Here is a 14081-nt window from a genome sequence, read left to right on the forward strand (position 1 = left end):
GCTGAAAGGACACAGAAGTCAGTCTCCCAGGGGATAGCTAGGGCAATCTGAGCAACAAAATTAACAACAGTACTGGATTAGAACCCACAGCATGAAGTAAATACCCACCAGTTCACCTTTATACAAATAAATAAATGATTAAATAAACATTTGGAGAAGCAGGGACAGCTATATATTACAGAAAGATTCCAAATAATAAAGTCAGAAGAAATTTTGCAGAAGAATAGAAATTTTAGAACACCACAGGAATAACTTCCACAGTAAGGGAGAGATATACCAACAGGTGCTGATATTAGTGAGCAAAGTTTGAGGAGAAACAAGATATCCATATAGTTTCAAAGAATTTCCTTCAAGTTATCTATTAATTACAAAGAGAAAAACAGTCATTTGTGGGAAAGCCCAGCAGACACCATCTTAATTAAGCGATCAAAGTTAACATCACTAGTCATAAGACATGCTGACATCATGCACCTCTTGATATAATGCACTGAAAAATGATAGCACATCACTTCCAAGTAGTCTTCCACAATCTAACCATCAGAAAACATCAGACCAACCCAAATTGAGGGACAGTATACAAAAAGCTGACGGGTCCTCTTCAAAAGTGCCAGCATCACAAAAGACAAAGAAAGAATGAGGAATTGTTGGGAGACTAGCCGAGACCAAGGAGGCATGACAATGAAATGCAATGTGTGATCCCAGATAGGATCCTGGAACAGAAAAAGGAAAACCTGGTGAAATCCAAAAACAAACCATGGGTTAATAGTGTTGGACCAATGTTAATTTCTTGGTTTTGGTCATTATACTGTAGGTATGCAAGTTAATCAACATTAGTGGAAACTAGGTGAAGAGTAAATATAAAGTCTGTACTATTTCGCAGCTTTTCTGTGGCATATTATTTCAAATAAAATTTTTAAAATAAAAGACATGACTATGAGTGAGGGTCAAGTCTGTATCACTTTTCTATGTACGACCCAAACACAAGCTACAGTGAAACATCCCCAGTCACTGCCCATGCTGATGACCAACACATGACCCATGCAGCCCCAAACATCTGTGCCACTTAACTACTCCACTCTTGCCTCAAAGATCTTGGAGAATCCTGAAGTGACTATTTTTTGGGGGCCGGGGGAAGGGTGGACTTCAAGGAAGATTACTGGGGGAATGTTTTTTTGCCCATCTGTTTCTTTCCACACAAAGGGAACTAAGGGTACTCTGGGCCTCTCTCAACCTCTAGTCCCTCATCCTCAAAGGAGTGACCTGATTGGTTAATTTGGGAAGAATAAAGCAGACGCACATTGTTCATCTGCTTTCTTTTCCTTCTTGGGAGTGAATGGCTTATAGCAAATAGGTGTTCTGCCATGCTCCTCAGGACAAGAAACTTCCCCTCTTTGGCCTTTATGGACTGGGTAGACCAGCTCATTTGGAAGCCCATTTGACATTCACCCCAAAGCTATTCCCTTCAACTTAGTCTTTCTCAGTTACTATGGTGATATTTTTGCCCTCGTCTTCCCTGTTCCCTGTTTTATTTCTCAGTATGCTCAGAACCCGGGTAAGAAGAAAGGCTGATAACCAGTGCGCACTCTCTAGACCCTGCCAGGTTCCATGTGCCCCAGTCTACGTGGTATCCTAGGACCTAAGTCTGTAGCCATGATTCTCTCTGAAGTTGGGAAGCATTTTCCAACTAATCTTCTATTCCAAATAGACTCTGGACTTTGAAAATCATAAACAGTAATGACTTAACATTGTTTTTTGCTGGGTGAGTTGAGCTGCACTGGGGCAAAAAGAGGATCAAGACCATCATACCCCCAACCCACTCCCACCCACCCCCCCCCCCACACACACACACAGATGTACGTGGGAATTTGACCCATCCCATAGAGTATGGGACTACAGTCCTGTTAGGACACACTGGCTCTAAAGAGGTTTTTAAAATGAGCTATTTTCCTGGTTTTCTCACTTTAGTCTCTGCCCCAACAGTCAATTAAATAGAGGCATAAAGCATGTGTTCCTTCCTTTTTATGGACCACAGTGCATTTATCTTTTCCAACAGTTTCCTTTGTGTCTGCCTTCTTTGCTGGTATAAAGATGGAAATTTCTCAACAGAGCCTTTAAAAGTCCATTACTTTCACCCCACGTTGTACAATTTAGTTTTAAAGTCAACTTCTATGGTAAACTGCTACTTGTGTGAATGCCCGTCTGGGAGTGAGACTAATCCTCCTCTACTCAAAGAATAACCAACACTTACTGCACCAGAGTTATGATTACATCACAAAAAATATTCTATGCAGAACTAGGAAGAGCTCCTCAAAGAAAAATGCTTGGAAACGGGTAATTGGAATGAACTATATGCATTTTCACTGAGCTTTGAAAGAAACTGTGAGAAAAAAGATCTTCGATCTGTTCCCAAGTATTTTTTTTTCTCTTAAAGAACACCATGTGAGGAGTTTTGACAGTGTCTGCATTCTAATGGGAACATCTCAGGAAGAAGAGGCTTATCTATATTTGTGCCTTGTTACTGCCATGATGGACACCATTTATCAGGCATAAAGAAGGGAGAAAACCCAGAAGGGAGTTCTTCTCTGGACAGTTTTGTGTTCTGGCTCTTAATTACTTTTCCTTTGCCATGAATGTGAATATTTTAAAAGCCAAAGAAGCCCCTCCATTTGAGCTACAGATGGCCACAGGAACCAAATAAGAATACGAACAACCCATTTTAAAAGGCAAAAAAACAAAAACAAAAACAAAAAACCCAAAAAACAAAAAACCCTCAAAAAAACCCCAAAAAAACTCAAAATTCAAAAACAAGGGAAGTGCCAAGTTCCACACTGCACCTCCAAACTGATGCCAAGTCCATCTTAACCATACTGCTAGGACCGGAAATTGACAGTAATGTTAAGGAGCTGCAGTGACCCCGAGGGTAAAAATAAACATGTCTGTTAAAACAAGCACCACCAACACCAGAAAATAGACATGAAACAAGATGCCACAGGAACATTCTTTTTCCTTATAACAGGGATGTGTTAACTTCATTATTCAGAAACCTTTGATTACCCTTTTCAAAAGTTTTTTTGGTTGAGTTTAATTTTCAAGGCTGTTAACCACTTGATGCCAACTTAATTATAACAAGCAAGTAACCAACCCATAATGTATGAGGCCAATTGTTAGTTTTACTTTAGCTTCACCTTAGGGTTGGACTTCTCTGCTCATTTGTAACTTCCTGAACCAGGAAGGTTCTGTACAGTCACTTGCTTTTCCTCAGCTGGTGTCTTTGTTTCCCTGTTTGCCATGGAGGCTTGGGGGAATAGATATTTATGACTTATTATCTCAGTATTAACAGCGCCCTTCAATAATTTATGAAACTGGGCTCTTGGATTTTTAACCTTGAAGTCCCTCTGATTATTGTTCTGAAATGCTAAGGGCTCAAACTTTAATCATCAGAATCTTGCACAAAAATTCACTCAAAGGTAGGAAAAACAGGGTTGCTGGTGGCATGATGGGTCCAGATGGGGTGGGCCAGGAACACCTTATTCTTTAACCCTAACTTCCCTTTCACCTGTTGCCAGAACATGGCATTCTCTTCTATAGAAAATATCCTTGTTTGGGGCACCTGGGTGGCTCAGTCAGTTGAGTATCCAACTCTTGACTTTGTCTCAGGTCATGATCCCAGGGTCATGGGATTGAACTCCACTTCAGGCTGCTCACTGAGCATGGAACCTGCATAAGAGCTTAAGATTCTCTCTCTCTCTCTCTCTCTGCCCCTCTCTCCTACTTGTGCTTGCTAAGAAAAAAGAAAAATATCCTTGCACTAAAATGTAGTTACACTCTTATATCTCAGCATTCAGTAAACCCAAATATTCTGGAACATCACAGACATCTTGAATTAAACTTCAGGACATCACTTGCTAGTGTGTGTGTTTCTTTCCCTTTCCAAAATGTGATAATCATTTAGGATGACAATGCATTTCAGTGTTCACTTTAGGCAAAAGAGAAGGTGATGTTCAGGAAAGGGAATTATCCCTGTTCTTTCTCTAGGGGATCCTGGAGGCATTGTGCCCGATTTTTCTGATTTTGTGCATGGATTTCTCAAAAGGTGATTTGGCAGACACTATAGCTGGCCACCCAATAGCCACCCTCTACCATCTTCCTTATAGCAATAATGACTATGAGACCATGTTCTGACCAATAAAAAGTAAGCAGAATTCTCTTGGGGAACTTGGGGAGAGTAAAGCTGAAGATAAAAGCTCCCGATGCTATTCTTTCTCTTTAACTTAAACAGAGAAGTCACCTTGTGACCAAGAGGTAACAAGTCTGACAGCAAAAAGCCAAGACGCTTAGGAAGTGAGAGGGCAAATGAAGAGAACCGTGTCTTTGATGGCATCACTGAGCTATGGGAACAACTCCAGGACCACCTACATCCAGACTACTGGTTAGGTAAACAATAAATGTCTTTATGGCTTAAGTCCCTGTTACTTGCCACCAAAAGCATTCTTCAGCAATCCAGAAAGTGACGTCTGGGATGCAGGTAAGAGAAATCTGCCTGCAGCAATGGCTGGTTTATTCTTTTGAAACTGTGCCCCATAGACTAAAGAGGGGAAAGCACAGTGCTTTATTTATTTAAATATAATTTACTGTCAACTTGGCTAACATACAGTGTGCTCTTAGTTTTGGAGGTAGATCCCCATGATCCATCCCTTACATACAACACTGTGCTTTCTGATGCCTGGGAGCTATTGCAGCCGCTTCCTTGAGAATGGCACCCAGGGCTCAGGACAATGATATTAATGATAGTTAATAAACAGAGCAAGAACACAAACAATTAGTTGGCTCTTAGAGTTCAGTGAAACACAGTGTAAGTATAAGGCAGACAGTAGGAGAGCAAAAACATGGTCTTTTTTTCACATCCCGTGTTTCCCTCTATGGTTTAGTCTGTCCACACTCACGGGTTTAGAAGTATGTCCCCCAGCTCAAAGTGTGGATGGTTTCTCTCTTGAGGAGCATACCCATTTGTATTTCAAATTTGCATTGGTGTATGGGAGGGATCTATGGGCGGGGGCAGAGGTCTGCCAGGGGAGAACTAGTATATGACTATGTGTGGGGTGGGTTACTTTCTCCCTTAGGAAGTTCACGACCAAGGTGGATCTCCACTGTGCAACAGAGTTCCTAATAACGTAAACCGCCAGCTGACCAGATTGGCTAAGTGGTGTCCTGTCCCTACCTGGCTTGATTACCAAACTAGCTGGATGTTTAGGAGGGAGGTATATGTGTTTCTTTCCAGAAAACACTCCTATGCAGAGCACAGCCAGATTGGCCTCAAAAGTGAGCTGACAAACTAGAAAAACTGGGTTTATTATACTTCGGAGTTGTTCCTTAAATGATAACCGTGACTAACAGGCATCAGTTGGCTTTTTCTGGTTTAACTGAAAGGCAAATTAAGCTTAACTTTGTTGTATTTTTCTTCTTATCCTAGAGATTTAAACTCCCTCATTTCTGGTCTATTATTTTGTAAATACCAATCAATCTATCTGTTTTTGCTTGAAACTTGATTTCTTCAAGTACACTCATTCAGCAGGTATATATTGTGTGTCTTCATATGAGTGAGAGAGTCTAGGTGTGTGGGTGTAAGAGAGACAGAAGGAGGGGGGCGGTGGGGAGTATGCGAGGGAGACAGAGGATGAGCACAGCATCCTTTCAGGAGCCCTGTATCCAGAAATGAAAACCATGAATGGGCTCTAGTGCATGAAACTGAGGTTCAATTGGATTAGGAAAAGTACTCTAAACACACTGAAAGGCTCTGCTGCCAGGCACACTGCTGGCTGGAGAATGCGGAACAAAGATAAAATTGTCAGAACATCCTGTCTCCACCTACACCAGGAAGGTCAAGTCTAAGATGCTTGTCCAAGGGCTCAGGTAAGCAGGGGCCCTGGCTGGCTTTTCCACATAGAGCCAGTTTTAACAGGGGTTGGTTTAGTCTCTCTAGATCTTAACCCACTCTTAGGTAAAATGCCTGCTTCCGCCTTGCTTTATTCTTCTTTCCCTCCCAACAGCCAGTGCCAGGCTGAGTAGAAAGTTGTTTGACCTTTCAAACAAAGTTAGCTAGCTCTTCCCTCAGTAGGGGCAGCTCCTCCCACCAGCTGCCTCTCCCTCTGAAGGCAGGGAAATTCTCCTAAGAATCGGGATTGGCTTTGAAGCCCAGATATCTTTGCACTCCTAGTTTGGATGTCTTCACTGGGTGGAAAACTAGCCAACCTGCCCAGCCTCTTGTTATTTCCGAACAGATTCTCTGAAGTTACAGGAGACCCAAGTGGTTTGGTAGATTTTGCATAAGCAATAAAACAGTGCATAAAACACACGGCCCAGCGTCACTTAATATACCTGCTTCCGCAGACGCTCTTTGAAGAAGCCTCAGCGGAGGGCATTGTAAACTGCTATGCACATTCGTATTCATGCCGAGCACAGCATGCACGGGTACAGCGGCCGAGTGCCGCACGCCTGGCGCCACCCGCCTCTGGCACTGTCTCCAGTCATTCCTCTGCTCCCGCCAACAAGTCCAAGAAATAGAAAAACATAAAAAGCTATTGTCCATGTCCAGTGAGAAATGAAATGCACTGGACCAAGTATCACAACTTCCTTAAAATAATACAACACTTCATCACTTGTGCATCTGGATCCCTCTTCGTGGTTTGCGAAGTCATAAAGCTCGAAATCGACATCCTGAACCATCACTGCTTTTTTTCTATTTAAATGCATTCCTTTAAAAAAGCAATTTATTAGCAGCTCTCTATGGTTTCACCTTATCTAAAAAAGCACTTAATTCAGTTCATCTCCTGCTTTGCTTTGTACTGTTGCAGGCAATCAGAAGATTGGAAGCAACGTATTAATAAGAGAACATGCCCCGAAGCTCTGGCCCATGAAAACAGCTCCTGAATCACAATGTAGCCACAACCCGAAGTTCACCGTGGACAGAAAGAAGTAATGACATATATCATAATTCTTTTTATTTGTAGGCTGATTCATCACAGATTTGGGTGAAACTCCTAAGTTATAGACAAGACCTTTTGTAGAATGCCCAGGGAAGGAAACGTATTATCCACTACCAGAAAGTCTCCTCTCCCCAAAATACAATCACTTCTACCACAATGAAAAAGTAAGGCAAGGAAGAATCCAGCCTAGTTTTTAAGGAGGGAATAACAGAGGGGGAAAATGGAGTAAATGGTACTGCCTACATAAAAGCTATAATCAATGATTTGGTTTGGGAGAAAAAAGCCAGACTTGCACAAGTTCCCTGAGTATTCATTGTGGATGACCTAATCATGCCAGAATCCCATTGCCTTAATAAAAATGCCTTCCCAGAATACGTCTCAACCCGCTCTACCCTCAAGCCTTCTCAAGGGAAGAAAGAGAAATGGACTGCTCAAGATGTTTAAGGCCTCAGGAAAAAAAAAAAAAAAAAAAAAAAACTCCTTTCTTTTCATCTGTAAAATTATAAATTTAAGATCTCTTCTAGCCTACAAAGTGCGTGATTCCTGAAAACCCTGGCCTATCAGTGATGCTAATCAGGGATGGGCAGCTGGGATCCTGATAAGAGCTTCAGGCATTAGGAATAGTGCATCCAAGTATCTCAGAATTCTTGTGTTAACACAAGCCAATTCAAGATCCCCTCATGGAGAAGCAGATTGACTCTTTGATAGACAATGGGTGGAAAGCCCAGCACTTGGCACATAGGTGCTTGATGAACATGAACTCCTTTGCCCTACAGTTCACTGGAATGATTTGTTCTTGGCACAGGTTTTTAGTCCAGCTCAGTAAATTGGCTAATCATCCCATGGAGTTTCAAGTTCACAAACCACCCCATCTTATCCCCTCCATAATTTAGGCATTTTCCCAACCTGAGCTTTCTCTTCAGTTCTTTGTATAAGCAGAAGGAAAGAGATCTCAAACTGAGAGGCGAAATGGATGAATTTAAAAAGTATTACCATAAGCAAAAGAAACCAGGCACAAAAGGCCACATACTGCATCATTCCATTTATATGAAATGTCCAGTAGAGGCAAATCCATAGAGACAGAAAGTAGATTAGCGGTTCCCAGATTAGTGACTGCTAATGGGTACAGGGATTCTTTTTGGGGGTGATGAAAATGTTCTGGAATGAAATATCTATCTGGAATTAGATTATATTTACAATTCTGTGAATATACTAAAAACCACTTTAAAAGGGTGAATTTTATGGAACCTAAATTATAGCACCAAAATTGTTATTAAAGAATGCCCCAAAATAGCATTATGATGATTGCAAAAATCCTAAGGAAGGCAAAGGACTTGAGTTTTAGTCCCACTGGATGTGTGGCCCTGAGCATATTGCTCAACCTCTCTGCATCTCAGATTCACCGGCTATTAGTTAGGATGTTTTCTCACTGTGAACCTTCAGGCTAATTACAAGGATCTTATTGTAAGGGATCAAAGGTTACATTCAAGGGCGCTCTCAGTCTGCAAAAGGAAGAAATAATATGCCAAGTAACCTAGGCTAAGACCTCTGAGTCATCTTCAGAGACAGGTAGAGATAGGTAGGAGATGAAGCAACTCTGTCAGGTTTCTACTTTCAGGATCAATTTCTAAAGATGGTTATAATGACAGCAATCCTCAGTGTCTTGTATCTCACAAGAAAACAGCTGGCCTGTTCCTATATTTTACAGGGGAGGAAGCTCAGCCCCTGGGACATTAAGTTACATCTTCTTGGGGAGCCTGGAACATGGGTGTTTTCTCTTCCAAAGGAGCTAAGTGGCCTTGCCACCCAGCTAGTAAAAACCCCAGGGGCTGGGTATTGAATCCGTAAATAGTGTGATAATACTATGCCATGTTTGGGACTTAGAACCTAAGACATTCAATCATTTTAGAAATTTGAAATAAAAAAGAAAGGAAGGGAGGGAGAGAGGGACAGAGGAGGAAGAGGAGAGAAAAAGACTCAGGAGACAGGCAAGAAGAAGAAAGCAGGGGCAGAAGGGGAAGAGGGAGATAGAGGAAGCAGGCTGTAGATTTAGATCTTTCTGTTTCAGGAATATACAAGGGAAGCAGATTTCCTTTTCCAAGTTCAAAGGAAACGGTGTGTTTTGTTTTCATACTCCGTTTCATTTTTCACTTGGGAAAAAAACCCAGCTTTGAAGCCTCTCTGTTTAAATTCATTAGGAAAACCAACAACGATGGAAGCTTTCAGGAAATTGTAGTGGGAGGAATTAGTGTTATGGGAGAGCTGGATCAATCTTCAAACATTTTAGCTCTGGAGTTGGGAGGTCCGCATTGGCTGCTTGTTCAGCTGGAAAGTTAACATAAACAAATGCTTCACTTACTGTAGAGTCCAAGGGACTAATGACACTTGATATTTACTTTCCAAATACTTCCTTAACAGCCAGCTATACCTGCCACCTGAAAAAGATGGATGCTTCTTGAGAGCTAAGTGACCAAAGTGACCAGCAGAATGTCTCGCCCCGAAGAAAAAGGTTCTTTTAGTGGCCTGCCAGAAAGGAGGTAGTGATATTGACATGCACTGCACAGAATCTTTTCCTGTGTCATTCATAACCTGATCAAGTTGGACATGGAAACCTTTTCAGCATGGCTGTGTTAATGTTTGAGGAGATCCTTCTTGGCATCTGAATCTTTCTTAAAGTGTTGCAACCTGTTGGACTCTCCTTAGCAAAGTTAAAATAGGGCAATTTGTTTTTGACTTCTGTTTTTCACTTCATTCTCAGAGGATAGTCCATAGCACACGTGATTGATTCAAAATGGATTTGAGGGTGACAAAGTAACCACTACAGGTGGGATGCAGGAGAGGACAGTGAAGACGACGGAGGAGAAGAAATGATATGGGGCAGACAAGAGGGCACTGGAAGATTAACAGATACTACTGATGCTCTTAACAAAATCGTTCTGGGAAAAAAGTTAGAAAATGTCTTCGTGCATACAGTGTAATACAGATTAAGCAATTTATGATCTGAATGTCTGCAGAGAAGGATGACTTTTTATTTTTCTGATAAGAATTATATAGGTGTATGCAAATGAATACAGGCAAAACTGTAAAAATATACACACATTCATGGATATGCCATTGTGTGTGCATCTGGGTGCACAAACATGCATATGTGCACCTTAAATAAATGAATCCATGTGCAAAGGAATTATGATATAATATTGATTAGCAGACTTCTTCCTGACAAGTCTACCCCAAGGACAAACTAGAGCCTATTTTTTTTTTTAATTGTGGTGAAATAAGGAGTGCATAGATATAAGAACACAACAGGCCACAGTTAGCTTTCCATTTCTACAATGGAAACTATAGTGGGTGACTCCTTGTTTTAGGGACATCAGGTCCTCACTTGCTATCCCTTATTTAGCTCGTAAGAAAATAAGGCATAAAATTAATCTATCCAAGGCATGCAACCATCCCTGCCCAACTTAATGAGTGACTAACTAATCCAAAAGGAAAACAGCCATTACTTATACAGCCATAACGTAGATGCAACATGGCATATAAATCAGTAACTCTTGTATTGCAAAACAGACAAATAGATTAATGCATGTTGCAAAAGATGGGTGAAGAGATCGATTAGGTTACTGATTCAGACCATGAACTTTCTCTCAATATACTGCATTTAACTTTTAAATAAGGTTTAGGAGAACCTGTAACATTTTGCTCACTGACAGAGCTATATTTTACTTAGGGCAGAAATTGGCTAGTCTATAAAAATTAAATTATGCCCCTTTCACTGTATCTAGTCAAGAGGAAAAACTCTAATTACAAGATTGCACTGTCAAACAAATGCAAATTCACATTCTTTATATCCTGGTTTAAAAATTCATATGGGGGGAGCTTCTATTTTGAAATGAGAATCAATATTTGAAATATTTTTAGGAACGCAGTGATAAGCAAGAGCAAAAGAAATGTCATTATCAAGGGTGCTGGTAAGTAGAAGCTAACTCATTAAGAGCAGAGCTTGCTAGAACAAGTCATTCGTTATGCAAACATTTAAATATCAATTAGTAAGGACAATGAATGAAGGCTCTCCTTCCCCACAGCCTGGTGCCTTATAACTCCAGAAATGACCAAGGGGACAAAAAGCAGTGGAAAATCTCTGCACCTAATAGGAATGCCACTCTGGGGAATAGGTAAAGGTTAATTTTAAATGTACTTCCCAATTGAAAATTAAATGTACCTGCCTCCAAATTCATAAAAGCTGAGTTTGCAGACTTAATCCAGAAAGGACTAACTAAAGACCTAGGCATATTGCATCGCTGGTGTTTTTTGGAAAGAGAATGCCTTTCATCACTGCTTAATGTCAAACTGGCTTGGTTCATTAAAATCTCTTCGTCTGTTAAAACTGTGCTTTTCCTCGACCTGTGAAAAAATGCCAATCCATACAGTGCTCAAACTTTAAAAATCCTACTGGTTGGTTCTCATATTCATTTAATATCAATTTCACGGCCTGTCCAGTCAACCAGTTCACCAAGCCCGTAAGGTGAATATGGTGGACATGAAAACCATTTAAATATTTAGCACTTTGCTTGCATTATCTTCTCAGGCAAACCTGGTGTTATATTTTGCTAGAAGGTGCTGGCTCAGGAAAACAGGTGCATCTTGGAGAAAGTCTTCTGGTGGACATAGACCAGAAGCGGAACTTTTCTGGCTGTCGTTTCCCTCCTCTCCAACACAAACAGGTTTTTCCAGACTTAGGGGACCCCACAGTCACTTGGGGAGCTTATCAAAGACCCACGGCTGGGTAGATCACAGACTAACTGAACTGGCCGCTTCAAGAGTGACGGGAGACATATGGATTTCAACAAAACTTCCAGGAAAAATCTGACGTGCACCCTGAATTCTGAGTCAATGGGCCTTTTCAGTTTTCATGCACTAAGATTTTCAGAACAGGTTAGTGATCCAATGAAAATAATAATTCTAACTTCAGTACCTAATACTATTACGTAACAGGTATGACCTTCTTTCTCCAGAGTGGAAAGACTGAAACTGCAGAATTAATCACTGGTGCATGAGGGGTTAGGGAAACCAGGACCGCAAAAGAGGACTACTGGATTTCATGAGACACTCTGTGTAAGACCCAGGCAAGTAGCTGCTGTGTTCCCATGTTCCCATGTAGCCCATGTTCCCAGGACTGTGATGCTTGCATTCCATGTGGTCACTTAACAATCCAAGTCTTAGCTTGGCTCTCCATCCCTGTCAGCATCAGGAGGGTTAAGTGTCATGTCTATTCATTGGTCTAACAAGTACATGGAGACAAAAATCCAAGTACCTCGGAAGGAGCAGATCCCCAAACATTGCTCTTTTGACACAGGAGCATGCATTTGGCTAACTTTACTGAATTCAGGCTTAGAATGTGTGTCCTTCCCCCTTATAACAGGCTTTTCTTTGGAGTCCAAACTGTGTCTGTTTTCTAGACTTCTCAATTGGTATTGCTTTATTATTTCACTCTCTGTGTACCCTTTGGCCTATGGTCTATGGCTGGAGGAACCTAGTTTGGAGAGAAGGTATCCACTTGATCCAACTAATAGCAATTTCAGCCCTGGAGACTCTCTGTGCTAAAGGTTCCCCTAGGTAAGACAGGCATTATAATGCCCCCTCTGCCTTTTTTTTATAATGTTGTTCAGAGGACAGAATAAAGCAAGATGAAGAACACCACTATGAAAATGGAGTGTGTGGTATTTGTCTTACATATACTTCTAGAGAGGAAGAAACATCTTTCTGAAAAAGGACATCTCTTCTGGCTATAGTTTGGGTTGTATCTTTTTCTTTCCTTGTCTCAACCATATCCCAGCTCATAAAACATGATACCCAGGTAAGCATTGGCCTAGAGGATCCAGAGGAAGTTCCTAATGTGTCCACAGTTTATCCCTATTTTTTTTTCTGGCTCTAAATTACCATTTGAAAGAAAGCTGCAAATATTTGGCAAAAAACAAAAACAAAAACAAAAAAAAACAAAAAAACAAAACCCAAAAACAAAAAAAAACGGTAAAGCGTTCAGAGTGATTCCAACTAAAATTGCAGCAGTACCTCTGGAAAAAGGGCAGATTTTACAGGTAAAATCCTCAAGAATGAAACACAAGGAGAAAAGAAACAACTTACGAAAATCATAGTTATCAATCTTAGCTACAGAATTGTCACTAAATTTTATTTTGCTTTTGTAACAGCCCGAATCCCATGACAAATGACAGAACAATGCATGCTGCTTTTCTTGGGACAAATTATTCTTGAGAGCAATTATGTATCAGATTCCCCAAGAGAGCGCTTTCCGTGGAAAGAATCCACACCTAATGACCTAAAAAGAACAGCTTTTATAACTGCGCACACATACCCTCTCGCCACACATTGATGAGCTAGATATCTGCTCATCAAATATCTGTGCGGTTAGTAGCAAGGTATTTCCAGGCCCTTCTCTGAGAAGAAACTACTTTTCCAAGGTGCTGCCTTTAAAACTGTAGCCTTTGCATTCATTTGCTAGTAGGTTAAGAAAATCACTTGACAGATTTAATCCCTTCAACCAAAAGCTCTGGGGGGCTATGCAGTTCAGCCAACAAAAGAGGAACAGAACTTCGGTTCACTCCATATCATTCACCACATGATGCGATTTCCCCTCTTGTTAATATCCTGAAAATGGCAAGGTCTAGCATTATGGGTTTGACCTTGGAATTCAAAGTAGAGTTCCATTCCTTTCCCCAAAGTTCCAGGTGCACTTGTAGGGGACTTTGATTTCTGGTAAGGCTATTGGGAGTGGCTGGGAGTTCCACATCAGGGAGAAAACTCTGGTCAGCTGAAGTAAGTGAGGTTTGCTCTCACAGGATGCCCTCCTTCTCCACATAAAGCCCAGCACCCTTCATCAGCCAGCTAGCAGCTAAGCTTGTGGGGCTGGAAACTACATTCCTTTGAACAACTTGGCAATTGGTGCCTGGGATTTGATGCAGTAGCTCTAAAATTAAATAAAGGTCCTGTAGTGTTCTGCTAAGAAATATGGCGTGGCTCTATGACAAAACACATTTTTCAAGCTCTGACCTCTGGGAACTTCAACTAGCTTCATATTTCAGG

The 14081-nt window shown here is 41.1% G+C and overlaps 1 protein-coding gene and 1 long non-coding RNA gene across 3 annotated transcripts in view; one reads left to right on the top strand and one right to left on the bottom strand.

Annotated features, from left to right (window-relative positions):
• LYPD1 (LY6/PLAUR domain containing 1) overlaps window positions 1-14081 on the bottom strand; it is a 37440-nt gene that overhangs the window by 20506 nt on the left and 2853 nt on the right. The window lies entirely within an intron of this gene.
• On the top strand, window positions 4226-10167 carry LOC121030468 (uncharacterized). Its single transcript, XR_005790222.1, has 4 exons — window positions 4226-4525; window positions 5805-5910; window positions 6852-6972; window positions 9402-10167. It is a non-coding gene; the product is annotated as an uncharacterized LOC121030468 (long non-coding RNA).

This window comes from Herpailurus yagouaroundi, unplaced genomic scaffold, assembly GCF_014898765.1.
Source record: "Herpailurus yagouaroundi ecotype Mexico unplaced genomic scaffold, PumYag 140, whole genome shotgun sequence".
In the NCBI taxonomy this organism is placed as follows: Eukaryota; Metazoa; Chordata; class Mammalia; order Carnivora; family Felidae; genus Herpailurus; species Herpailurus yagouaroundi.